The 7,439-nt window shown below is 46.6% G+C and overlaps 1 protein-coding gene across 4 annotated transcripts in view; it reads left to right on the forward strand.

The window, feature by feature from the left end:
• Sdk1 (sidekick cell adhesion molecule 1) overlaps positions 1-7,439 on the forward strand; it is a 551,006-nt gene that overhangs the window by 481,556 nt on the left and 62,011 nt on the right. The gene's annotated exons all lie outside the window — the stretch shown is intronic.

Here is a 7,439-nt window from a genome sequence, read left to right on the forward strand (position 1 = left end):
TCCCTCCCTGAACATGTCATGGGTGGGCTGAAGATTTGTGTGTCTAGCTTAGCAGGGTTCTAGGCTCTCCTAACAGCTCAAGTGAACAACCCTGTGTCTTGCCTTTGTGACCGTAAGGGTCCGTTGGGGGATCCAGAGCTACTTACTGTATTATGATGACTTTGTTCTACAGAAGAGAGGTGATTTACTCAGTGAGGGTTCCAGGGAGTGGGAAGTGGGATCCTTGGGGTCTGGAGGCATGGATGTTTGTACTTAATTACCCACCTATCCAATATTCCACGGGCTTCCTCTATGGCCCTGTAGCAACGTCACATTCTCTAGGTCTACAGAAACCACATGTCTCTGTATGTCTACCCTGCTAAGATGAGACTTAGGTTTGCTCAGTGATATCCCTCTGGTGAAACTAACTTGCAGTGAGACATAGTACTGTGACTTCAGATACATTTGCTCCTCCATCTGCTTCCTGGCCTCACTCACAAGGCCACAATGTCCCTGCAGACTCAGGGACTCCTGCACTTAAGAGTTCAGCATTTAGCTGACGGCTTTAGAATTTCTGTGGCAGAAGCCTGGGATTGCTGCTCAGGCTGGCTGAGCAGACTGAAAGGTGACATTTCAGGCCCAGGACAAAGAGAATGTCCCTGAGGACAGCACCTCAGCCTTGGCAAAGATGCTGAGCAGCCACAGGGAAGGTAGGCTTCTGGGCCAGAGGATTGAACTGCATCTGGTGACCTTTGGCAATTTCGAGGTCACTGTTGGAAAACAGTCAGTGACACAGAGGGATCAGGCAATGTTTGCGTATATGTGAGGATGCAGAAATGGAGCATATGAGACTCCTGCCTCTCCTCCCTCAGAAGTTTGTCCCTGGGTCACTCAGAGGTATCATGATTGGGGCAGAGGTCCAGTGGGACAGACTTTCCAACAGAAGAATTCTGTGGTGGAAAGGGGAGGGCCTCTGTACAAGGTGACATACAGATTGCACCCCTCCAGAGCCTCCAGGAAGCTGAACCCCATTGGCTACCAGGGCAGGGGTGGGAGATTGTACAAAACCAGGCAGAGGCCAGGCAGTGCCCTATGGTGAGATGGAGCCAGCTCCCAGATCTGGTCCTAGTACTCGTTTGTTACAGTGGTAATGATAGGAGGGGAATAGATGTACCTCCCAAACCTACTAGCTATCTAAAATGGGAGTTTGTGTTCTCTAAAATCAAAGAATAAATTCTAGGAACAGTGGAGGTTAAGAATAGAAAAAATTTATTGAAAGAAAGAAAGCTTCTAAGAGAGACAGAAAGAGGACCAGAAAATGGATTTCCTGGGACCCTATTTCCCAGGCAGGTTTATGGAGCAAAGCCATGAGGTTGGGCGGATTCAAAGTGGGACTAAACTATAAGACCCAATGGAAATTACAAGGTGAGCATGAGGTGGGGCAAAACCATGACCAACCAATAAGATTACAAGTACAGTCACCCACGTACTGGGATCAAATGGGAAAACAAGTCAATACAAGGAATTTCCCATTTAGAATATCAATCACTGCTATCTGTCTCTAGGGAAAGTAGAGATATAATGCTAACCAATGAATGTGCCTTAATTGTTCTCCATGGGCTCCTCACTGTCGGCTCTTGAGGGCTGGCACCTTGAGGGCTTCCCTATCTAACTGCCTACAAGATAATCTAATTAACTTACCCATCTACAATAGTAAGACATACATAACATAAAGCTTGTCATCTTAACTTTTGTTTAGTGTACAGTTCAGGACATTGAGCACACGGACAGTGTTTGTACAGTCATGTACCTCCAGAGCATTCGCACCATCCCAGCCAGGGATTCCAGACCCACTGAGCATTCCCTTCCCTTCCTTCCTCTCTTCTTCCTAGCCCCTGGCTTACTTTCTGTCTTTCAATTTGCCTATTCTAGATGTTTCATGCAGTGTTTGTTCTTTTGTACCTGGCTTCTGGTACTTAGCATAACATTTTTAAGGTATATATCATAGCTTTATTCTTTTTCATGCCCGAATAATAGTCCATTGGATAGACCCATTCTTACATGCATGAACACTTGAGTTGTTTCTTCCTTTGAGTCTGTGAGTAGAGCTGTCAGGAACATTGGAATCCTGGGTGTTTCTAGTAGTGCTGAACTAGGCCGGAGTCCAGGTAGGGGGAGGCTGCTACATGGACTGGGCCCTGCTGTTGGCATCACACCCAATTCTGGCCTCTCCTCTCCCTACTTCCTGGGTCTCTTATCTCTGTCCCCTCTCCACCTGGTGTCCCCACTCTGTAGTCTGTGCTCCTTCCAGCCAGGGTTATCCTCCTTCTCCACCTCCTCCCCTGCACACCTCCCCTACATGTGCTACCATGGGTGCTGACTTGAACATTCTCCCACACTCTGCTGCCTGGATCCCTCATATCTCACCGAAGAAACAGAAGCCTTGCCCATCCCACCCGGTGATCACAGCCTTGACTTCATGATGCTGGAGGAGAAGCTGAACCAAGGCAGAGCTGGGCCTGCGAAGTGAGGTACCCAGACCAAGCTCCACATGCTCTAGGGACCTGCTGGCCCGAGCACAGGGCCATCTCGGGCCTTCTCAGGCCCACACAGCAGCCTGGCTCCAGGGCCAGCTCAGGCTTCCCTGCAAGGCTCTGACCCATCTCTCCCTCCACACAAGGCCAGTGTCTCCCAGTATGGCATCTGGGGAAAACCCTGAATGCCATTCATCCATGGCACTGTTTTCTCCACAGCATCTGTTGTCATCACAAGGTCGTGGCTGCTTCTCCTTGAAGGTCCCCTTGCCCAGAGTTAGTACCTGTGTCATTCCTGCTGAGTCATGTTCCCAAAAACCACCTTGCGGCCATGGTCAGGAGGCAGCCATGGACCCCTGTATCTTGGATGTGCCCTGGAGCTGGGGATTATCAGCTCTGCTGCATCAGCCTGGCATGCTTCTCTCTTCTCCATCTTTATGCTAGAGAGAATTTTCTGGAAGTAGAAGGACAGCTAGGCATCCCAGCATCACTGCCAGTTAGTCATTACGATTCCAGTCTGCTTCTCACAGCCCAAAACCCTGCTGTAGTAATTCCCTTCCATCATGAGCAGTATAGCTAACATGTTGACTTACAACAAGTAAACCTTCAGAAAATAAAACTACATCTAGCCAATTTCTGTTCACTTGGCTAGGCACTCCAGAACATCACAAATTAGGTAGCTTAAAGTGCCTAAAGGCTTTTAAAATACCACGTATTGCCAGGCACAGTGGCACATACATATAATCTGAGCACCCTGTGAGGCTGAGGCACGAAAATGACAAGTTTGAGTCCAGATACAACTTAGGAAGACCCTATATCCAAATAAAAATATAAAAAGGACAGAGAGAAAGAAAAAGATACTTAGTGTGGTTTAATGAGTAAATTTGTGGGTCTGAGATTGGCTCTGTCTTCTACTAGTGGCTATGAGACCACAAGCAAATTGTTTAACTCTCCTAGTTCCAGAAGAGGCATCTGGTGTACCATGTGGTATAGTGGGGTAACTTAGGAGCCAGAGTGAAGAAACTCAGCTTCTCATCCCAGTGACACACTAAATCTGCCATGCCCACAGTGTAGGTACCCAGAATGTTCCTGGCCTGGGATCAGCCAACCACTCAGTGTTTAGTGAAAGAATGAACAGGCCTTGATATGACTGGCTTCCTCTATACAGTGATGAAATGCATACTGATAATCTACAGGTCTCCTCCAGCCCAAATATATAATATTTAAATCCATTTAACCTTAGAGAAAAAGGAAGTGATAGGAGATTTTCACTGAGATTGGTTTCCAAGCACTCATGTTATAAATCAGTAGAAATAATGCAGAAATCAGGACTCCAGTCTGAAGAAGATAGAACCCTGATCCACATGAGCTCAAGTGCAGAGAGTCATTTCTTAGCTCTTTGTATTAGTTCATTTTCTGCTCTAGCAAAGTGCCAGAGCTAAGTAACATGTTGGAGAAGGGTCTGTTTAGCTTGCAATTCTGCAAGCTCGAGGACATAGCCTGAGCAAGCACTGGCTTAACACTGGTGAAAGCTCTTGGCGGGTGATACCATAGTGGCAGGAGGGCACGCACACAGGAGACATCTGTGGCAAGACAGGAAGTCAGAGGTCAACATGGGGGTGGGGCTGCTCTTTCTCAACAGCCCTCTTGAGAAGTAACAGGGCTCACACAGGAGCTACCTTAATCTCTTTCAAGGCAGTGCCCCACTGACCTGCCATTGGGTTCCTCCTCTTAAAGCTCCCCTTTCTCATCACCACCCTAGGGGCCAACTTCCAATATGTACAACTTTGGGGGGAGCACACTTAAGCCATTTCCAAAGCTAGCACTTCTATAACAGCCTAGATACAAAGACAGCCCAGAATTCAGTGATGGTGAACCTATGGCATTCATGCCATAGCCAGCCATTGGTTATCACGAAAGCTCTAAAAGGTTTGCCATCACTTATAGCTCTAGGATCTGGTGCTTTAACAAGGTGCTGCCAAGCTGCCTCTTGGTTCCATTTTTCTCACAGTTGGCTCCTTTCTCAGTCAGACTCTTCATTAAGGTGGCCATTGGGTTCCCAAGAGCAGAGAGCTGCTCTCCTTCTGCACTGCCTACAGCAGAAATGCACTGGAGACTTTAAGTTGCTTCTACCTGACTTTAGTTGCTTTCCCATTGCCAAACTAGTTGCTGGGGGCAGTGACCTAAGATTTCTGAAGCCAGAGACTGATGTCATCCCTGCCTAGGCCAAATGCACTAAAATGCAAATGTGGAAGCAATGCAAAGAAAACCTTTTATTGGTTACCAGTGTTGTTGCCTTATTAGATCTCTGCCATGGGAAGGTCTTTGTCATCTAACTCCAGGTTAGTTGGCACCTTCTGGTTGGCTGAGTTGAAGTTTAATATTTCTTTAATACATTTGCAAGAAGTAGCCCCAAATTTTATTTGGTCTATGTGTGCAGTTCATACAGGGTCCAGATTACCTGTGGGGCATAACTGGCTTTGCTCTGGGGATTCTAAAGCCTGGTCTCCACACCTTCTCATTCCAATAAATCCAGTCAGTGTTCTCAGATGTTTCTGAAGACCTCCTTCTGTGTTGGGATATCATGTGTGATTGTGCTGGTGGAAAACTGTTTTCCCTTTCTGTTGTTTGCTTTTAATTCTGAAGGGTTTACATTGTTGTGTAATTGAACCTCTAGACCTGCCACATCTCTGTTTCACTCTCAGAACTCTGACGGATGCACAGACTTGCTTCTGAATTTTTATGGCTTCATCTTTTGCCATTAGTCTTTAATCCAGCTGTAATTTATTTTGACACCTGGTATAAAATGAACCTCTAATGAGATTATTTCCAGAGATATTTACCCTCAGATAACATCCACTGATTGATTCTTTGTGGTGTGTCTCAGTTATATTTTAGTCCTCCTATACAGTCTAATCCATCTGAGGACTTGCTCAGTTCTTTAGATATCTTTCCCCGTGCCCTGGTGCCACCAAACCTTTCACTTATGCCCTGTCACTACACATGGCTCAAGCTCTTATTCTTGTGTTTCGAAATTCCTCAGCCATCCTAAAACTTTAGTCATTTTGGCAAGTGCTCAGATAAACACATTCCTCTAGGATTAAATTACAAACTGACCCAGGAATCGCTTACAACTTAATTCTCTTCTTCCTTGCTCTCCAGAAATTGGCCTGTCTCTCCTTTCGCATTTTGCTGTAGGGTTGGCAGTGCTCTTGGCGCATCTTGCTTGTTGCTTATGGGTCATTGATAGCAGTTTTATCACAGATATTACTGTGAATCCAGCTGTCGTGATGACCTATCCCTGCTCTACCCACAGGGCTCATAGCAGAGGCTGAGGTTTACCTAATTTTTGAGGCAATTAAATGTTAGCCCAGAAGAAAGAATGAGCTTGGGCCTGAGGATGTAGCCCAGTGGTAAAGCACATGCTCATCCTATGTAATGAAGGTTCTGGATTTGATCCCCAGCACCAGGAAAGGAAAGAAAAGATAAAGAGAAGTTCATTAGGTCTTTAAAAAGGGAGCTGGGACTTGGCTGTGCTGTATCTAATGAGGAGTGGCTGCCCAGTGTAGATCAGCCGAATGTCCTAAACTTTGGTCTTTGGCTCTGCAACTTTTTCCAGAAAGCAAAGAGACAGACACATAAACTCAGTGCTCATAGTCATTTGATCACTTCGAGCAGCATTCCAGTTTTTGGCATGCCCATTGCTTTAGAAGACAGAAGAACTTCTCCAAATTATTATTTTACCGTTATTTGTAAAGGATGAAGAACATGCTGTGTAGAATGTGGGTTTTACCTTTCCTATAATACTACCAGTTTTTAATTACTCTTGGCTGGAATAAGAGAAAAATAACAAAGCTTCTAGCTGTTTCAGCTCCCCCTAGTGACAAATAAAGCTATTCCTAGAGTCCATTAAGTGAAATTAAATGGATTCAGAGCTGTGCTGGTTTGGAAATGTGTTTATAATGAAGAAAGAACAGCAGTTGCTTACAGGGTAATTAATGTAGTTGCCCCGGACTTCCCAGGGCTGTGATATTGCCTCATTGCCCATCAGTGGGGTGCCCAGGTTACCACTAACAGGATAGTGGTAATGATCTCACGGGCAGTTCCCATGAATCCTGGGGCCCCTTCTCCCTACCCATGCCATGAGCACTGCTGGGCATAGGCAAAATGCAGCCTTCCATCAGGAGCAGGCAAATGAGCGTTTACTTACTGGTGACCATCACTGTTGTAGTCGCCCAGTGGACACTGCTGCCTCCAAGTCACAGAGGAGTCTCTGATGTCAAAGATGGGTGGAGTCACCCTCTATCAGGATTTTGAAGCCTAGGGACTCTGGAGCTCCTTTCACCCTCTGCGGCTGCAGCTCAAGATGTCTGCTTCCTTAACACACAAACACATCTCTGAAGCCATTCCCAGGACTAAGGCTGTCTGGGAAGGTGCACTGCAGGGGTCTCTCTGTGCACAAGAAGTTGCCCACTTCTCACCACACCAGGGAGGACTGATGTCAGTTAGGTCTTCACTGCCACCTCCAGCACGTGTGACACAGTGCTCATGAAACGTAGCTGGATGAATGATATTATTAATAACTTTATTTCCATCAATGTAGAAAGGTGACAGAGTGCTTTAGTGCCCAGTGCTGCTTGGGAAGGATCCTACATGGCCCTGAGTTAGTGCATTCTCTGGGAAACCCTCTGCTGTTCTGTATCGGCCCATTGAGATGGCTCCATTTAGCACCCATTTACCTGAGGAATTGTAGCTCAGGGCAACAGGAAACTCCAAGGCCTGGGTCCAGCCTTGGAGGAACTCCTGCTGCCTGGCCCAGAGTCCTTTCAGGGTGCAAAACTCCCTGAGGTCCAGCCTTAAAGGGTTGGGCTGTGTGTGTGTGCGTGTGTGTGTGTGTGTGTGTGTGTGTGTGTGTGTGTGTGTGTG

Source organism: Fukomys damarensis, unplaced genomic scaffold, assembly GCF_012274545.1.
Source record: "Fukomys damarensis isolate Sample0158 unplaced genomic scaffold, DMR_v1.0_HiC HiC_scaffold_17, whole genome shotgun sequence".
Lineage (NCBI taxonomy): Eukaryota > Metazoa > Chordata > Mammalia > Rodentia > Bathyergidae > Fukomys > Fukomys damarensis.